At 34.2% G+C, this 21,930-nt stretch overlaps 1 pseudogene; it reads right to left on the reverse strand.

Annotated features, from left to right (window-relative positions):
* LOC110201581 (protein SET-like) overlaps positions 1-15,258 on the reverse strand; it is a 38,531-nt pseudogene extending 23,273 nt beyond the window's left edge.
* Between the last annotated feature and the right edge of the window lie 6,672 nt (positions 15,259-21,930).

Consider the following 21,930-nt stretch of genomic DNA (forward strand, 5'->3'; position numbering starts at 1 on the left):
ATTCAGCTCTTCTTGACTCCAGGTGCAGCACTCTATCCACTGTGCCACTAGCTGTCTCGATGTATTTGAGGATGTATTCATGGAGTGTAAAAAGCTAAAGGATGTTGAATGGTTTAAAAGCTGTATCCATCTGAAATCATATATTTCAATAGCAACTTTTTATTTAATAAATAAATGTAACTGGCATCTGGGCCCTCGATTTGAGATTTCCAGGGATGGGTGCGAAGTAGGCTTTACTTACAAAGTCATTCCAATATGATTAATTTGTCATCATTTTCAAAATAACACTTGAAAGAAGGATACTCTGGAGATAGTGTACTTGACAGGAAGGAGGTAGGTAACCAAGAGTTGTAAGCAATCGTCTTGTGAAGAGTGCTAGATTTGGAGCCAGAAAACCTATGTTTAAATCCTACCTGTCTGACCTTGGGGAAGTCATTTAACTTCTGGGGCCTTTAATTTTTTTTCATATTCAAGATGAGGGGGGTGGAGTAGATGTTTCCTAAGGATGCTTTCCACTTTAAATCTGTAGTCCTATTATCTTATGATCCATCAACTTGACTTCTGCCACCTATCTTTAATAACTCAAAAGATCTATAGTTTCATTAGGTGCTTGATGCATTTCTCACTCTCTTGACCTTATATGATATGGTTCTACATGAATTTATGTAGGAAAAAAAAAACAACCTCAAAACAAACAAAAATGGTACTTGGTTGCCAAAGTTCTGGTGATGAACCTCTCTGAATTAGTTGATATTCTGGCAGAAACACTTGATCTGTCACAAGAAATGTATTTGATATATTTTTTACTACAAGAGAACCTGCAGGAGTTTGTACTCAGGTAAAGCTACACCTTCAAACCCATTTACCTCCATCTCTGGAGGAAGTAGCAGAATGGGACTATGTGATAATACATTTATAAAATTGGAAAGGATCTCTGAACCTATTTGGTCCAATATGAAACAGAACAAGTTTCTTCTCTACAGCAATGCATCCATTAATCAGAAAACTTCAGTAATGGAGAATCCAGTCTTCCATTGTTAGCCCGTTTGGATTTTTGAAAGCTGTAATTCTTAGGATGTTTTTTTTCTCATGCAACAAACCTAATGTCTTCCAGTTTTCAACTTTTACCCGTTGCTTCTTATTCTAAATTCTAGAGCTAAGCAGTTCAAATCCTAGCCTTTCTCCTATGTGAGAGCCCTTCAAATACCTGAAGAGAGCTTTCAAATATTCATTTTCAGAAATTGTTTTATTTTTTTCATGCTAAACATTTCAAGTTCCTTCAATCAATCTCTTTAGTACAAGATTTTTAGGCCCTTCACCATCATGACTATATCCAAGGCTCTTCAAATCTATTGATTACTATTACATTTTAAAAAAATCTCCCCTAGAATCTTTTTATACTTTAGTTGTTGTTGTCGTCAGTTACTTTCAGTTTTTTCTAACTCTTCATGACCTCATTTGGGGCTTTCTTGACAGACATATTTGAATCATTTACCATTTCCTTCTCCAACTCATTTTACAGAACAGGGAACTGAGACAAACAGGGTTAAATGACTTGCCCAGGGTCACACAGCTAGTAAATGTCTGAGACCAGACTAGAATTTAGAAAGATAAGTCTTCCTGACTCCAGACTTAGCACCCTATTCACCCTATGCACTGTGCCACCTAGCCACCTTTAGCTATTTATACAACTTTAAACCTATTCTTTGTGTATAGCTAAGTTTGCCTCTTGGTCTTTTTTATTTCATTAATTTTTTTCCAAGTATAGAACACCAGGAATTAGTTATATCCCCCCTCCTTCTCTGGAAGTTCTCCAATTTACCAAAATACTTCTTAAGATGTGCCTGAATTCAATATTCCAGCTCAGCACTGACTAGTGTGCTTCTCATGTTGCTTCCAAGTTCCTGTTTACAAAATAGGTTTAGAAAAAAGTCTCCCTTTTATCTCTTTGAGGGAAATAGGAATAGGGATATAGTTATAGTTTTCCAAAAGCTTTGAGTTATTGGAAGGAAGGTATGGCGCAGACACCAATCAATGCGTATTACTCATTGCATTATTTTTTATTTTGTTTTTATTATCTGCATCCCACACTTCCTTTTCTAATGGCTTGTTTCTTCTCTTAAGGTCTTTTCACTGCCAAGTGCACTGTCATGACTCAGTAAATAATAAGTAATTGCTGCCTGTTCTTTAGCTCTGGTTGCTCTTTAGAGTGTCATTCATTTTTCCCCCTAACTTGTACTCACAGAAGTCTCATTAGAGTTCATGAGTGACATTTTTTCATCCTGTTTTTGTCTTCCTCTTTCATAAATTGATTCTGAAGAAACTTGCTTATATTTTCTTATCTCATTTCTTGCTATAAGGGTACTCATTATGTCAACTGATGACAGCGATTTCATTCAGTTGTCTTAACTAGTGGCAATAATTTTTAAATGGATGATGATAAGAAAGAAGGGATAGCCCTTAAATTCCTAAATAAACATAGCAATTTTTTTCTGAATATTTTAAGTAGTGAATGCTCTAATAGTTGCTCTTTATGTCAACAATATATTGCTCTATATGTTCCTCAAGTTAATTCAGAATACTAAGTCAGCACTTCTGAGCTTGCATTATTAATGAAATTCAAGAAAAAAAATAGTTAACAGTCTTCCGCTTTTAGACAATTCATTGAATATTGAAACCTCATTTCATCTGCTTCATACTCTTTCAGGAGACAAAAGGGTCACAAACTTAGGACACTGATATATGTATATTTATAACTATATTAACATCTAATTTATATCTAGATATGTCTATATGCATATATATCTACAATTTTATATTGTATATGATATGGAAATATATAATATATATGTATTTGTATTTATATGTATACCTATTTATCTATATCTATTATCTATCTGAAGCACTAAGTGGCTCAGTCAATAGAGCACAAGGCCTGGAGTCAGGAAGAACCAAGTTCAAACCCAACTTTCAACACTTATTGGTTGAGTGACGCTGGACAAGTCATTGAGCCTCGTTTACCCTAATCCACTGGAGAAGGAAATTGCAAACCACTCTGTTATCTTTGGCAAGAAAGCCACATTGACCAGCGCTAGTGTCCTATGGTTCACACAGTCATGAAAAGTTGGATATGACTGAATGACCAATAACAAAAAATGTCTATCCAACATCCATCCATCCATCCATCTGTCTGTCTGTCTATCTATCTATTTATCTATCTATCTATCTAATCTATCTATCTATCTATCTATCTATCTATCTATCCTTACAAGTGAATGAATAAACATTGTGATAGAGGAGTATATCCATAGGAGCTGGTATATGAACTATAGACAACTCCAAAGGAAATCATAACCAAAGAAGAGGACACAGCTTCTCATCACATTCACAATGCTTTTTTTTTTAACCTCATTGGGGAATGTAGCAGTATACCTTTCCTTTGTGTTAGTCCATTAATAATGAATGCTATTCTTTGGATAGAGCAGAAATCACTTATGTGGTCATAGAATCAACTAAATGTTTTCTGAAGTAATAAAGATTCTTCGATTGACATGTATGAGACAGATGATAGGTAGCAGAAGAAATGTCTTGATATCCAGGTGATGTCTGAGTAAAAGTGTAGAGATTTTTTTTTCTCTTGATGTTATAAAAACAAAATAGGATTTAATTTGTCTTTAATGATTTAGATGTCATATTTTAGGAGTTCAGAATCAGCTGAATGACTTTACCTGTCCTCCCCCCAGTACCAGGAGAAATATCTCATATTACTCTATCTCACACATACTATTTCATAGTCCAATTTGTCTTGTTTTTCTATAGACTACATCCTATTTCCCATTTCTATGCTTTTTGTACAGGTTATCTTTCATGCCTGAAATGTTCTCCATTCTCACTTGGATCTTTCTGAATCCCTTTCTACCTTGAAGGCTTACTTAAATTCTACAATTCACTTACACAGGATTTACCATGATCCCTCTTAGTTATTATTATCTTCCTCCCCACTCAAATTACTTTGTAATTTTTTTAAATTGATGAACAAGTTGGGGAAAGGAGTATTTTTTTTAGAATGTATTACAATTTTGTAATGTTTGTGTAGACATTGCTCCAAACAAAATGTAAGCTCCTTGAAAGCAACAACTATTTTTATCTGTAATTGCTGTCCTTGTGTCTAGGAATTAGTGGGTATTTAATGAATGCTTATTGAATTGAATTGCATTTTTAAATAAATAAGTGAATTATTAACATTTTTTTCCATTCCAAATTCTCTTCCTCCCTCCAACCTTTCCCCCCCTACTGAGAAGGCAAGAAATATGGAAACTATTACACATGTGACATCATATAAAACATTTTTGCATATTAGCTATGATGTAAGAAAAAAAAGAAAAAGAAAGAGAAAAAATATGCTTCAATCTGCACTCATTTAATTAGTTCTGTCTCTGAAGGTGGAAAGCATTTTTTTAATCACGAATGCTGTGAAATTCTCAAGGATCTTTACATTAATCAGAATAGCTAAATCTTTCACGGTTGATAATTATTACAATATTTCTATTATGGTATACAATGTTCTCTTTGTTCTGCTCACTTCACTTTGTATCAGTTCATATAAGTCTTTCCAAGTTTCAGTGAAACCATCTCTTTCATAATTACTTCAGCACAATAATATCCCATCAGAATCATATACCACAAATTGTTTATCCTTTTCCCAATTGATGGTTACCCCCTCAATTCTCAACTCTTCTCTACTACAAAAAGAGCTGCTGTAAATATTTTTGTACATGTTGATCATTTTTCTTTTTGTTTATTCTTTTGGGGATACAGATCTGGTATTTTAGAATAAAAGGATATGCACAGTTTTAGATCCCTAATGGTGTAGTTCCAAATTATTCTCCAGAATGGTTGGACTAGTTCGCAACTCCAGCCAATAGTGTCTTAGTGTACCTATTTCCCCACATCCCTTACAGCATTTGTCATTTTCCTTTAGCGTCATTTTAGCAAATATGATAGATGTAAGCTGAACCCTCAAAGTTGTTTTAATTTTCATTTCTCTGGTCTATAATGATTTTACATCATGTTGTGTGTTGTCAAAGGTTAGGTTTTTTTCTGCATTTATTGGATATAATAATATGATTTTTTTTTTGTTACTGATGTGGTCAAGCACTTATATTTTTCCTAACGTTGAACCAGCCCAGCATTTCTGCTATAAATACCACCTGGTCATAGTGTATCATCTTTAAGATGTATTGCAGTAGTCTCTTTGCTAATGTTTTATTTCTCTATTTTTGCTCTCTGCTTTAGGTATTGAAACCATATATGCAATACAGAAGGAATTTTGTGAGACTCCTTTTTTACATAATGTTTCAAATAGCTTTTATAGCATTGGAATTAATCATTCTTTAACAATTTCATAGAATTTGCTTGTAAATCTATCTAGTTCCTAATTTTGTTTTTTCCTGAGGGGGCTCATCTATGTCTCAGTCACTTTGTTTTTCTAAGATAAGGCTATTAAATTTTATATTTTCTCTTCTATTAATCTGGGAAATTTATAATTTTGTAAATATTCATAATTTGGTGTCATTTTTATTGGCATTGGGCAAAATGTCTCCTAATAATTGCTTTAATTTCATCTCTAGTGGTGTTATAGTCACCCTTTTCATTTTTAATGCTGGACATTTTGTTTCCCTCATGGTTTTTAAAAACAAATTCACCAATGATTTATATATTTTATCATTTTTTTCTCTAAAAATCTCATATTTTATTTATTATATTTTTTTTACTTTCGTTTTAAAATCTTTCCTTTGATTTTCAGGATTTTTATTCTTGGGTTCAACTGGGAATTTTTAATTTGTCATTTTTCTAGTTTATTTTTAGTTATATGTCTTACTCATTGTTCTGCTTTTTCTCTCTTTTATTGATGTGAGTGTTTAAAGAAATAAAATTTAACCTGCTTTGGTTGTATTTCACAAATGTTGTTTCTTTTTGGTTGCTTGAATATTTTCTGCTTGACCCTAGAGTTCTGGAATTTGGCTATCTTTTTCCTCAGAGTTTTCATTTTGGGATCTCTTTCAACAGAACAGTTGACTCTTTCAATTTCTATTTTTCCTTTGATTCTAAGATACTGGGGCACTTTTCCTTTACAATTTCTTGTAATAGAATTTATAGGCTCTTTTTGATTATGGTTTCAGGTAGTGTTATCATTCCTAGATTATCTCTCTTGAAACTATTTTCCTTTTCATTTTTTTATGATGTGCTATGTCACATTTTCTATTTTTTTTCATTCTTTCAACTTTGTTTTATTGTTTCTTGATATCCTATAAGCTCATTAATTTCCACATGGCCTGTTCTAAGCTGTAATGAATTGCTTTTGTTAATGAGATTTTGTACCTCATTTTTTCATTTGGCCAATTCTTTGTTTTAAGAAGTTATTTTCTTCAGTATTTTTGCCTCTTTTACCAAGCTGTTAATTTTCTTTTCATAATTTTATGATATTTCTCCCATTTCCCAATATTTCCTATGCTGATATTATCTATCTATCTATCTATCTATCTATCTATCTATCTATCTATCTATCTATCTATCTAATCTCTTGCTTTACCTCTTCTGGACATTCTTTTTGTGCTTGTGTACAATATCCATTTTTAAATGTTTTCCTTGTAGACGTTTTCACACCATTTTCTTCTTCTTAGTTTCTGTCTCAAGCTTCTCTGTCATTATAGTTTTTTTTATAGATGGTCAGGGTATTTTTGTTATTTTTCTATCTTATTCTTGTTTTTTGGACTCTATGCTAAGAGTTATGCATGACTCATCTCATTGGGGTGGTGTCAGTGTCCCAACCTTCAGGCTTTTTTCTCTGCTGTTTTCATAGCTAGTTCTGGGGGACTGTAAGTTTTGGGTGCTTCAAAGTGGTATCGTCTGAAAAGAGGTGTGATCATGGCTCTACTGATCTATGCTCTGGATCTTACTCAAGTAGGACTTCTACATTATAGTGACCAGAACCCCTCTCCTCTCCAGACCTATAGTTTGTTCCCAGCTCCCTGATCTTAACTTCTCCTCTCCACCCTGGAGCTTGAACCTATAACTAGATAATGGACAATGGAGCTGCCAAATTGCCCCTGAAGCTGGGATACAATAATGTATGAATCAATTATCTGCTGCTTGTAATTTTGGCCTAACATTTATCACCAAGAAAACACAAGTTCTTCATCAGCCAGAACCACACCATCCATGCTTGGAACCATTAGTTACAGCAAATGAAGAAATAATGAATGCTGTGGATAAGTTTACTTACTCTGGCAACGTACTTTCCAAAGATACACACATAGGTGATGAGGTTGAGACATACGTTGCCTGAGCTAGCTCAGTGTTTTGGAGACTCTGAAGGAAGGTGTGGTAGAGGAAAGGTATTAAACTGCCTACCAAACTGAATATCTACAGAGCCATTGTGCTGACCTCATTATTATATGTTTGTGAACTTGAATCATATACCAGTGTCATGAAGGGAACTGAATTGCTTCCATTTAAACTGTATTAGGAAAATTCTGAAAATCACCTGGCAAGATAAGGTACCTGACACTGAGGTCCTTTCTTGAGCTATACTGCCAAGTATTTAAACTCTTCCACAGAGAGGGCAACTCAGATGGGCTGGCCGTATTGTTTAAATGCCAAAAGTGTGTTTCCCTAAAAGACTATTTTATGGAGAACTCACATCAGACAAGAGCCCACGTGGAAATCAGAAGAAATGATACAAGGACACTTTCAAGGCCTCTCCGAAGAACTTTGGAATTGATTGTGTGACATAGGAGATAACAGGAAAAGACTGCCAGCATGGCATGCCCACATCAAAGAAATTGCTGTGCTCTACAAGCAAAGGAGAATTGTAGTAGTGAAAGAAAGAAAGAAAGAGAGAAAGAGAGAAAGAAAGAAAGAAAGAGAGAGAAAGAGAGAAAGAGAGAAAGAAAGAGAGAAAGAAAGAAAGAAAGAAAGAGAAAGAAAGAAAGAAAGAAAGAAAGAAAGAAAGAAAGAAAGAAAGAAAGAAAGAAAGAAAGAAAGAAAGAAAGAAAGAAAGAAAGGAGGGAGAGAGGGAGGGAAGGAAGGAAGGAAGGAAGGAAGGAAGGAAGGAAGGAAGGAAGGAAGGAAGGAAGGAAGGAAGGAAATAAAAGACAAACATGAGATGCACAAATTTGAAGACATCTCCAGTCCAAATGTCTATGTAGACTATTTGCGCTTGATTTGTGGTAGAGTCTCCTAAGCTTGTACTGGTCTGATCAGTTATAGTTTGAAACATGTACCTTGACTCCAACATAGTGATGTCATCTTGTTCCTCTTCAAGAAAGAATAACAAAACACACACACACACACACACACACACACATATATACACACACAAGTGCATGCATGCATGTATACATTAATACACCCGTGTACGGGGCAGGAAGGTGTAGGTGTGGGTGTGGGTGGGTATCCTATGTATAATATTGTGATAAAAGTTTTCAATTCATATACATACACACAGACACACACATACACATACATACGGGGCAGAATGACAATAGAATCCTGGCTATGAAATTAAGAAATCTGTACCTTGACCAATAATTAGTTGTAGTCCTTTAGACCTGCTTGATTAGGTGTGATACCTTAGGCCCTTTTAGTTATGGCCTCAGCTATATATTGACTATGTGATTCTGAACAATTCCTTTGATATCTCAGTGTTGAGCCAACTCTTGAAGACTGTGTTACAAAGATGTCAGGGTTTCTGTAGTGTAGTGGTTATCACATTCCCTTTGATTTGATAGGTCTCCAGTGTGATATTAGGTAGAAACATATAGTTCCTCTTTTTGATTAGTAGATTATCAGAACTTATTGATGTTGGTTTCATAACAGGTTAATATATTCTATTTCTGCAGCTAAATGTGACTTGTTTTTAATTTAAAAGGCAGCTGCCATTATGCATTGGTAGAAAAATATCACATCAAGGACTTCCTACACAGAGAAAATCAGAGGTTCTGTCCACAAATAAAGACACAAACAAAAGTAGGGCTAGTCATTCAATTTTTCTGAAATTGTTTTTAAATTGTTTTTTGTCTGTAAAATAAAAAAGAAATCTATAGATAGTTTCTAGTATCCTTTCTAACTTTAGACACTTCTATATCCTGTGTTCTTAATACATTTTGTTTACATATATATGTATTTTATGAAAGAAATAAATTTTATATGTGTTTATATATATATATATACACATACACACATATATATGTTTGTATGTGTACTTATGCACATATACACACATCATACATATACTTACTGATTGAAAGGATCTTCCATTCGTTTAATTTTGTGGTATTAATGAGAACAACTTGGTGTTCTTTGAATTAATGGCATATGTTTGGTAGGCTAGCTCCCTAGGATTCTGTTTTCTGTATAGAACACCCCCTAATAATACAAATTGTATAGAAGAACTTCTGAAAATTACCTTCATATACTTTCATATTGGAAAAAGAATTATGCTTCACTTTTTACAAGCATTGTATACATTGTGACAAGTCAGGGACAGGTAGTATCATTAAACCAAGCTAATATTATCTTGTTTTGTTTGTTCTTCATTCGCAAAGACAACCATAACATCAGAAAGTGGTGCCATGATTTGAAAGTGAATCGGTTTCAAGAGAGAGAGGGCTGTGGAAAGTCCCCAGCCTAACTTTCTCCTCAGGGGCCATCTAGGTGCAGTGGAAAGATACAGATCAGAAGGGCTGGAGACTGCCCCAGATGCAGTGGGAGACCATGGCATATTTAAACTAAGGTCTTTCCCAGGTCTCAGTTTGACCAAGGCAATGCCCATTCAGTGATCAAGGCTAGGTAAGAAATGAGGCAAAGAATGGTCTCTTTTACCTAGTACAAAAAAAAAATCAACCTGGGAGGTGAAGACTCTCAGGGTTTCTGGCTAAAACAGAAACAATTGCTATTTACATTTACTCTGAGCAATCAGGGCCCAAACAAGGGCCCCCTGGCTAGCACAATTTGTTGGGTAATCAATGAGAGCCAGAGTGATTTGGCTTTAAGACATGGTTCTTAAGAAAGAAATCTAGCCATTAAATTCCAAGATATCTTGCAAGGTTTTAGGGATCAAAATTTATATTTCTTTGGGCAGAGCACCCACAGGTAAGGGTATGATACTATGTGTGATGTGGTCAGAGGAGAAGAAAGATAAGGAGAGGAAAAGAGAGCAGAGGAAAGGAGAGGAGAGGAGAGGAGAAAAAATAAGATGTCAGTGTTATAAAGCATATTTATTCAGTTTGGAGAATACTAATTAAGACAAATCTCAGATTGCAACAAAAATAATAAAGCAATCACACTCTATAGCATATTTCCATAAGGCGAACTTATATGGTTGTTTAATATTTCTGCCATGCATAGGAACATTTGAATGTTATAATCAAATAAGTTATAAATCAATAGAGACTTCTATTTTTGATAGCTAATCTAGTTCAACAGATAAAGAATATTAATGAACATTTTTATCCTATTTAGAGGTTGAAAATATGTACTTAATGCTTCAATGAAATTATCGAGAATTTTTTGGTTGTTTTTTTGTTCTAAAGGATAATTAAATACAGGTAGCTTAGTGCATTGTCTTATTTCTCTAGAAAAGAGATGTTCAGTCTAATTCAGATCATATTGAACTCAGAGAGAGTGAATAGGAAATCACCCCTCCCCCACCCCTGCAAATTATTTCCAAATGATTATTGAAACTTTGTGTGTACGTACATTGATTTGAATGTCTCATATCTGTGATGTAAATGCTCCAAGACTAATCAGTTTAGGAATAGAAAATCAGAAGGGCCTAGTGGCTACCTTTCTAGTTCTGTCCTTATAAGCATTCCTTACTTATTCAATCAGAGGTAAGAGTATTGAAAAGTAATAATCATGCTATTTTGGGTTAGCATTAATCAGTAACTTTAGGCATTTGTTATGTACTGGACAATTTTCATAAATTGCTTCCTTGCTGCCTACAAACATTGCCAAACAATCACTTATCATTAAAACAAAACAAATAAACAAAAAAACCTGCACTTGATCCATCCCTGCTAGCTAGTATCCTATAACTCTCATCCTTTTTGTGGCTAAACTTCTTAAGAAAGCTATCTACAACCCTGCCTCCATTATCTTTCTTCTCACTTTATTTTAAACTCTACGATATGGCTTCCTACCTTGTAACTCAAATAAAATGATCTCTCCAAAGTGAAATGGTCTCCATAGCAAAGTCTTATGATCTCTCAGTTCTAATCCTTCTTTATTTGTTTTCATTCAGCCTTTGTCATTGATAATCACAGTTCTGGTTCCTCTTGTATCTGTTTGACTGTTACTTCTCATCCTGCTTTGTTTGATCTTCCTATACATTATTCTTACTATGTATCCTCCAAGGTTCAGTCTTCAGTTCTTTCTTCTCCCTCTACAATATCACTTGGTAATCTCAAAAGCCTCCCATGGTTTGGATTATCAACTCTATTCAGATAAGTCTCTAATTTATTTTTTCCATACTTCTCATATGACTTCAATCATTACACGACTACCTACCTATTGAACGTCACAAACTGGATTCCCATAGCTGTCTTGACCTCAGTATTTTTAAAACATGATTCATTATCTTTTCTCCCAAGCTCTTCTCTCTTCCCAGCTTCCCTTTTACTGTCTAGAACACCACCATCCTCTAAGACATGAAGACATGTAACTTTGATATTATCTTAATGAACTTACTTGTATTCACTTCATATATCAAATTGACAATTCTTGTTATGTCTACATTCATTCCATTTCCAATTTTGTAACACTTTTAAAAATTCTGTATGCTAGGAATGAGAATTGTGGTTAAGTGCTTGAAATTTTTTTTTGATGGGCAATGAATTCAACTTGTTCTGCCTCTACTCAGAGGTTCAAATAAAGAACAATGAGTAGAATTTACAGAGTAGATATTTCTCCCCAAAACACAAACAAAAGCAAACATATCTTAATCTTAGACCTATCCAAACTGGAATTCACTGTCCCAAGAGATAATAGGATCATCTTCCACTAGAGGATTTAATGCATGGCCACTTATTTGGGCATGGCATAGAAAAGATTCTAGCAAGTATTGGTGGGACTGCATGGCTTCTTCAGCTCCTTGCAAATTTGATCTTCTGTGATGCTATGGATATGATCAAGTTCTTGGTTTGATCCCTTGATAGAAGGGAGAAGATTAAATATGATCAGTAAATGTCTTGGGAAATAGTATTAGAAAGTTTAGCATATAAAAACATATTTTGTTCTTTCTCTAGAATACTGTCTTAATGAAAGTAATAAGCAATGCATAGCATTTCAGAGGAGATTAAGTAACTGATAACACCAAAGGAGTGATAAAAAATGTATGGGACACATAAAAGCACAACATAGCCTTATCTACCAATTACTGATTAGCTTCTTATAGTAACTGTATAATAATAAAATATATTATATGATTTATATAATCTATACAATTAATAATGTTACATATATTATATAATAATATAATAACTATATAATAATATATACCAATTGGTAAAAGTATTTATTGACCAAGCCTTTCAAGAAGCACTTATTAAGCATGCATAATTTTTAGATACTGTGTAAAGCAAGTGCTAGAGATAGAAAGAAATGTAAAAGGCAGTCTATTCTCTCAAGTCACTTACAGTATAATGGGGTAGACAACACACAAACAACTATGTATAGATAAGATATATACCAGTAAGTTGGAGATAATTAATAGAGGGAAGACACTAGCCATAATATGTACTATAGTATGGAAATATTAGGGAAAAAATTCAATATGGTCCTGGTTCCTGGGGAGCCTAAGATAAGACTTTAAGGAAAGTAAAGGATAAAATAGAGGACGGTATAAGAAGACTACAACCAAAGTATTTTAAGAGTGTGGCATAGATAAGAAGAAATTCAAAGAAAGGCCATAGTGTATTAAAGAAAAATTGTTTTCGAAAATTTTTTCATGAGATATCTCTCCCACTCAGAAAGAATAATAAAACCAGTTACTATATTAATTCATAGAAATAACTGAGAATATCGAGATTTTTGTATGTGAATCAAATCAACCAGCATTTATTAAGTGCTACTATATGTCAATCAGTATAGTAAGTCCTAGAGGTACAAAGACAAAAGCAAAGTAGTCCCTGCCTTCAAGCAGCATATATTCTAATGGGGAAGGTAATATATCCTATCTATCTATCTGTCTATCTATCTATCTATCTATCTATCTGTATATGTATGTTTATGTGTATGTATATGCATATGCATATGAATATATATGCATTTGTGTATGTGTGAGTGTGTGTGCGCGTGTATTCAATAAATCTATAAATCATGTAAAAGGTAAACTGGAGCTACTAGATTCATAGGCCCTGGAAGGGGTATATATCTTCCATATACTACCAAAAAATGTTAATTGATGGCATGGGTCATTTTCAATCTACTTCATTGCAACATTCATTCATTAAGTATATAGGATGCATATGAAAAACAACGTAGAGTTACTGGGAGAGTATAAAGGCAAAAAAAAAAAGTAGTCCTTTCCTTCAAGGCATTTGTGTTTTACTGGAGTTAATTTCTACCAAAGCAAACCAAGATTTTTTTCTTATCCCATTTTCTCGTTAGTATTGTTATCATTCATTGGTCCCTGTTAATTGACCTAGTTTCATTGGAGAGATCACAGAAGAAGAAACCAAATTTAATAGAATGCAAAATATCTGCAATTCCCAGCAACAATACTTCCATGTGATTTTTGCTACTTATTGTCTTCCCTTATAATTTGGTCAATCCTATTAGAAAGATTAATCATAATTCCTTGAACCAAACTACTTTCTGAAGCAATGAGCCTCTTAAGTTACTTTAAAGTATGTTTTCTCCTTTTGATCCTTTCTATGTAACAATTATTCCTAAGAACCATCTTGAACACAGTCCACAGAAGTGCTGTCCAGAGAGGTCTGAAGTTTAAAATCTTGAATGAATTTTCCCCTTTTCCTCTGAATGAGACATAGTGAAAGAGACACCTTTGTATGACAGCAATGATATCAAAAACTTTCTCTTTAAGGGAAATAAAAAGGTGCTTTTCCAAGTATATTCTGGTAATTTTTTTAAAGAAATCACTTGAGTGTTTGTGTGACAGAGGAGAGAGCAGGAAGGAAGAAGTGAGGGGGAGACAGAGAGAGACAGAGAGAAACAGAGAGAGACAGAACAGAGACAGAGAGAGAGACAGAGACAGAGAGAATCTGTTGTAGACTCCGATATTCCTAGAAATTCAGTGGAATATTTGATATCATTATTTTTCACTAGATACTTTGAAGTTTAATGTTTGCTCTCCAGATTGTGAGCTATTCCCTAACCTAACAATACATTTTGAGAGAAGTGTTGAAATTTTCATCAGACTTTTTCTTTTAATGTAATTCAGTGAGAAGCATTGTATTTACATATCTTCTGAGAACTACCTTTTTCTCATAAACATTGCCTGAAACATCCTCACCTTAAAATCCAGGTGCTCTCTACTGTTATTCATCCTGCAATGCAAGAAACCTTATTGGTAAAAATGAAATTAGGAGTGACTTCTTCTTTCTTTGACAGGAGTGTGAAAGAGATTTAAGAACATCAAAAGAATATAATAAAAAAAAATAGGCCTCAGCAATTGCTCTATTACGGTGCCATCTTATGGAAGACCCTCTGAACTCATACAGGAAAGCTATATATGCCCTGGGCAGTTGAATTAAAATATTCTCAGGTGAAGAGAGATATCCTTATTTATTCTTTTCCTGTTCCCCGTGGGTGTTTATTAACAAGCATTGTTTTAGAGTTTTACAAGCCAATAGTAGTAAGCAACCACAAAATAATACTTCAATTAATATTGTCATCCATTAAAAAAAAAAGTAAGGAATTTGAGGTGTGAAAAATCCATCTACTCATGCAGATCAACATCTAGTCAACAAATTATAATTTTATAAAATAGCCTGGGGCAATGAGGGATTGAGTGATTGTTCCCTGGTTTTATTAGAGAGACTTAAGCCCATGTCTTCCTAATTGTAAAGCCTTAACCACCACCTTACCTGGTATGTCAAGAGAGCTAGTGTAAGACCCAGAGTCTTTCAGCTCCAAAATTTCAGTACCTTTAAGACCATCAGGCTGGCTTCCATTCTGGTACCTACAGCCACCATCAAGGTCCTTATAAAAAAGAGGGTCTACAATTTTTGCCATTACCAAAAGCTTCCATTGACCAACTTCTACTGATGGGCAGATATCCTCAATATCTCCAGGAATAGTAGAGCCCCCAGGATCATTAAGCTTTTTACTAGCTTAGCACCACTATCATCATACAACATTACAATGCTGGTAGAGATGTAACCTGGTTACTACCTCAGTAGATATGTCACCCTTTGTCTTCTCAATTGTCAAAACTACTAAAGAGCTACAAAAGCAAATACTTGGTAGAAAAGTCTTTTGCATTGTCAAATGGTTCATCATCAGAAATAGATAGGGTTTCATCAGTGGAATTAACATTAAATATGATACATTTCCAACTGCTTTCCTGACATACCCTGGGGACTACTGGGCCTTTCCATCTGATTTGTAGCTAAAAGCACCTACATGGATTGTCTCTCTGAATGAAAATGTGAGATCTTTGAGAGCAGGGACTATCTTGCTTTTCTCTTGCACCTCTAGTGCACAGCATAGTGCTTTATGCATCATATGTGCTTAATAAATAAGTTTTCATACATTCACAGATGCATTTACTGATTCATTTATTAATTTATTTTGAGGTCAACCCTCTATCTAGTAAATCATGTTGCCTCTCAGCCATCTGAGAATGGGCTTAAATAAAGGCTATTTAAATGTTATCACCTCTTGCCAAAGTCACATAATAAAAGTGATAAAAGCAAAAAAGAAAAAAGAAAAAAATTTAAAAGCACATCCTAAATATCTTACCTCAACCCTTTACTTTATATAGTATTCATAGAATCATGTTTTGGTGAGAAAAGGAGAAAAAAAATCATGCACAAACTGATAAGTTTTCAATATTTTGGGAGAACAGTTTTTAAAGGCTCAGAGAGGGGGAAAAAAAGATAGGATTCTGTGACTTGATATTTATGATGAAATTTTAAGGATATGAGCAGAAATTACTCCACTGAGGAAGAAAAGGGCAAATGCCAAAAGAGAATAATACGGATGCACAGGGGACTCATGTACCAAGTCAAATTTTTAAAAGACGAGTGTAGGAGATGGAAAAGGTGATAAATTAATGATGGTTCATACAGAAGGACAAAAGTTTACTATGATAACCTATTAGAAATACTGTAGTATGAAAAAGTTATAAGATTGTAAATGCTATAAACTCTGTCCATTTAGTGTTTCGTTTAATATCAAAAACTGCACTTCACACACTGTGTGGATGCTAATTATTTACTGACTTTAGATATTAAAATCACCAAGAAATGATTTTCCTTGAAAAACAGAAATAAAAATATTTATCACCTTTCTTCATTGGGTTTTGAACATGAAATTATCCAAGACTAGAAAGGAAATTTATATCTATTATCAATAGATTAATCAGTCAAAAAGCTTTTGTTAAGTATTGTCCCTTTTCCAGGCATTGTATTAAGTGCTGGGGATTCAAGGAAGATGGCAAAACCTTAATTTTCCCCCAAACTTTCCAATACCCTTATATTTCCTATTTCTTTGGGGGCACTACTATCCTCCTAATCACTCAGTCTCATGACCTATGGGTCATCTTTGACTCCTCTCTCTTTCTCTCTCTTTTGAAGGTCTTGATGCTATTAGCACAATGTCATCCATGAACAAGAGCATGTGAAACACTTCACCATCAATAGGAGTTAGAATTGGAGAGATACTGCATTGAAAAAACATCTTTGTGGGAAAGGTATCAGGTTGTCAGCTTTCCCCACCTGATAATAATTCCTTTGTGATTGATTGATTTGATTGATTGGCTGGCTGACTGTGAAAATCAAGATTTCCCTTGATGTTGGTGATCAAGTAGCTATGAGAGTAGGAGACTACATGCAGGTTGACAAGTATGATTGTATTTGAGAGAAGTAAATTTGAGGGAGATTACATAGGTATGCACAATTTTACCACAGAAAAGAGAGAGACGAGATTATGATTATGTCATTTAGATAAATGAGACATGTCTAAGCATTTCAGTAACTTCAGCAGGTTGTGAGTCTAAGTGCTTGGGAGACCTGGCAGGTTGTAGCTATTTCTAGAGCAAGGAGCTTGAACTCTAATACATAAATCAAGGACGTGGAAATTGGTAGACCAGGCATGGAAGCAAAGACACCTCTGAGCAATGCATCAAGCAAAAGGCATAATGTGTGAGCTCTGAATCCTAATGCCAGTATGGTAGGGGAAGGGATGGGTGAGACACAAAGAAAAGAGAATTTTATTATCAAGTGCATATCACAGTGTCACCTTTTTGAGACCTCTGTAATGTTTACATGGGAAAAGAGAAGACATATAACTTGATCTGGAGCCCAGATAGATTTCAAAGCAGTGGCAAACTCATTGCTGTTAGTGAGTGAGTCCAGAGGAATAGGAAATCCCTCTTCTCTTAGGTCTTGGAGGAAAGCAATGTTATATTATAGGTAAGCATAATGGTGAGTTTTGTGCCTTTCACAATACTGTCAGAAGAACAATTTTCATATGAAAAATGATCTTTGTGACTACATCTTTATGTAACTATTTGTTATGAACTTTAGGTATACATAGGATACACAAAAGAATAGAATAGATGAAGTTTGTTTTGTTATTTTTTTCTCTTCTGAGTCAAATACTTTTTTAAAAAAAGTAAATTAAAAAAATAGATGTAGTATGATTTTGTATTCACGTTTCTTGATCAATTTTGTGACTCTGAAGATGTGGTAAGTCTTTGCTGTGAAAGCCTAGTTTTCATTTCTGAATTTTTTTTCAAAGGGACCTGTAACATTTACAGGCCACTCTCATAAAGAATTTTATATAGATGAGAATGCTAGCTTACAGGATAGTTGTTTCTGAGGGCTCCTGCATCACTTATTAGAAGATATCTAAGTGGCACAGTGAATAGATCACTGGATGTGGAGTCAGAATGACCTGAGTTCAAATCTAGCCTCAGAAACCTATTGACTGTGTGGTCCTGGGGAAGTCACTTAACTTCTGTCTGTTTCAGTTCCCTCATATGTGAAATGGGGATAATAACCTCTACCTCCTAGGATTGTTGTAAGGACAAAATGAGATAATATTTTTAAAATGTGCCTGGTATATAATAGTGCTTAATGAATGCTTTAAAAGGCAATATTAAGGTAATAATACCTGAATATATGTTTTTCCCTATTATTATTAAATAATTCCCTATGAGATATATTGAAAAGTCAAGCCCTCAATGCCCACAATATCATGTTATCTGCAGTATAGGTTTTCTCTGCTGATAATGACCAGGTCCAGACACTTTTCCTGAGTTTGTTTTCTTGAATATCATTTGATATGAAAATAGATTACCATAGAGATCCTGGCAGAAAGGCTTCAATTCCCATTTATTTATCTCCTTCTTCTCCTTATTTCACCAGTTACTCTTGGAATGAGTTGGCCTACTTCAATATAACATCCCACTTTCAGCATACTTTCCCCCCTCACTATTGCATTTTGCTATTTTGTGAGGTTACACTAATTATATTTTCCCCATATAATCCTCCAGTGTATTTTGTAGTGAGTTTAAACCCTAACCTAGTTTTCCCTTGTATTTCCCATTTCTGAATTTGGGAAGAGATCAATAGTTACAGAGATGAGGCTTTTTCCCTATTTCTTCTGGCCTTTTGTAGGAACAATTGTTTCATTTTTTAATATAAGCTCCTTGAGGGCAAGGACTAATTTTTTGGTTTGTTTTTCTTTATATCATTAAGGCTTAACACAATATGTGGTATGTAGCAGGTGCTTCATAAATGCCTGTTAATTGATATAAATTAGTTAAATGGGGAATGGAGCCAAGATAGCAGAGTTGCCTAAGCTATCCACAGTTTTCCTCAGGAACAATGTTAAATCAAGCCTCTAAACTGATTTTGTAGCAAAAGAACACATAAAAAGATGGAACAAAATAATTTTCTAGCCTACTATAACTTAGAAGGACTTCAGAAATCATCTGTCTCAATTGGATAAAGGGGGAGCTTAGACCAACATGAATAGTGTCTGGGCAAGACAGTGGGAAGCTCTTACTTACAGCACAGATCACCAACTAAGGCCCCTGGGTCCTAACTCAGCAGACCAGCAGTGAGGCCTCTAGCCTCAGCACAAAAGGCTGAGCCCTGGAACCCAGGGACAACAGGCATGTCATGAAATAGGCTAAAAATGAGTAAGAAACAGAAGAGAGTCCTGACGATATAAAGCTATTATGGTTACAAGAAAGATCAAAACACAAACTCAGAAGAGGACAATATCAAAATGCCTACATGTGAAGTATCAAAGGGGAATATGAATTGACCTCAGGCCCAAAAACTCCTCTTGGAAGAGCTCAAAAAGGATCTTAAAATCAATTAAGAAAGGTAGAAGAAAAATTTGGGAAAAGAAATGAGAGTTATAAAGGTGAATTATGCAAAAAAAGAGTCAGCTTGGAAAAGGAAGCACAAAAATTGACTGAAGAAAATAATTTCATAAAAAATGAAATTGGCCAAATGAAAAAGAAGGCACAAAAGCTAATTTATGAAAATAATTCCTTAAAAATTAGAATCACTCAGGTGGAAGCTAATGACTGTATTAAGATATCAAGAATCAGTCAACCAAAAGCAAAAGAATGAAACAATAGAAGAAAATGTAGAGTAGATCATTGGAAAATAATTAATATGGAAAATATATCCAAGAGAAATAATTTAAAAAATTATTGGACTACCTGATGGCCATGATGAAGAAAAGAAAGAGGAGGAGGAGGAGGAGCCTGGACAGCATGTTTCAAGAAACTATCTAGGAAAATTGCTGTGATATCCTGTATTCAAAGGGTAAGTCATTGAAAGAATCCACCAATCACCTCCTGAAATAGATCCCCAAAAGAAAACTCCAAGTAATAGTGTAGTCAAATTCCAGAATTATCAGATTAAGAAGAAAATGCTGCAAGTAGCCAGAAAAGAACAATGAGAATATGAAGGAACCACAGTCAGAATTATACAAGACTTAGCAACTTCTACTATAAGTGATAAGAGGGCTTGGAATAAAATATTTGGGAAGGCAAAGGAGCTTGGATTGCAATCAAGATTTAACTACACAGCAAAACTTAACACAATCTTTCACGGGAAAAGACTTTCCTCATGAAAAGTCCAGAACTAAACAAAAAATTCAATCTTCAAATACAAGACTCAAGAGAAGCATAAAAAGAAATGAGGAGCAGGCAGATTTCAGAGAAACCTGGAAAGATTTACATGAACTGATGCTGGGTGAAGCGAGAAGAATCAGGAGAACATTGTACATAGCAGCAGCAACATTGTGTGATGATTAACTATGATAGACCCAGGTCTTCTCAAGAATACAATGATCCAAGACAATTCCAAAAGACTCCAGGGAAAGAATTGTGGAGTCTAAATACAGATCAAAGCATACCATTTTTACTTTTCTTTTTTTTTCTTTCTCATGGTTTTTCCCTTTTGTTCTGATTCTTCTTTCACAACATGACTAAAGTAGAAATATGTTTTACATAATTATACATGTATAACATATATCAGATTCTTTACTATCTTGAAAAGGGGTGAGAGGAGGGAGGGAGAAAAATTTGGAACTCAAAAATTAAAAAAAAATGAATGTTGAAAGCTATCTTTACATGCAATTTGTAAAAAAGAAAAATACTATTAAAGACAATATAGAAATTACTTAACTTTCTCAAATAATTAGTATTAGAGTCAGTGTTTTAGTTTTATACTTTTTCTATTATTTAAAATTAACTTATAGCACAGTGGATAGAGCACTTTGCCTGTAGTCAGAAGGACCTGAGTTCAAATCATGCTTCAGACACTTCTTATATTGTGATTTTGAGTAAGTAACTTCTGTCTGCTTCAGTTTTCTCAACTTTAAATTTAGGGAAATAATAACACCTGTCTCCCAGAGTTATTGTGAAGATTAACTAAAACATTAGGTGTTTTATAAACTCTCATTTTCTTCCAATTACATAGGTCAGATTTGAGGTTCTTGATATAATGTCATCTTCTCATCTCATTTTCTTTAACTTGATATTTCTTTTCAGGAATTGCTTTAGCCAGCCAATGTTCCTGTTGACCACAGATAGCTAATTCTGACAAAACTCTCATGTTGACAACCATGTATGCACTCTCTGTTAATACATTCCATTAAATTTTTGAGATGCTATTCAATGTCCATCAAGATTAGTACTTATAGCCCACAAATAACCTTTTTTTTAAAAGGGGTCTTCTAACTAACTTTTAAAAATTGGATCTAGTTCAATTTTTAATTATGAAACATTTTCCAAAGTGTGGTGGAGTCATAGACCTCTTTATTTACATTTGAATTAAATTCATTCAGAATCAAGTTATATTGATTTGTATTACATATGATGTCAAGTTCTTCATTCAATTATTCAATTTTATTCTATTCTCATGTAAGTGAACAAGTCAGTTATCTTCATAGCAGTCCTTTGCTTAAGGATGATGGGCCAAATCTTAAAAGATGAAATAAAATATAAGTTTATGTTAAGTTATATAATTGGGTTAAAAAGATCCATGTTATAAGCATAAGATGGATGAAATAGTATTAGATAACAATTTCTTGAGTGAACAATTTTCTGGAGCTTTTACTGAATCACCAGCTCAACATGAAACAATATTGTGACCAAAACCAAAACCAAACCAAAACAAAACAAACAAACAAACAAAAACTAATGTGATGCTG

This window comes from Phascolarctos cinereus, unplaced genomic scaffold (genome assembly GCF_003287225.1).
Source record: "Phascolarctos cinereus isolate Bilbo 61053 unplaced genomic scaffold, phaCin_HiC Scaffold_3;HRSCAF=262, whole genome shotgun sequence".
Lineage (NCBI taxonomy): Eukaryota > Metazoa > Chordata > Mammalia > Diprotodontia > Phascolarctidae > Phascolarctos > Phascolarctos cinereus.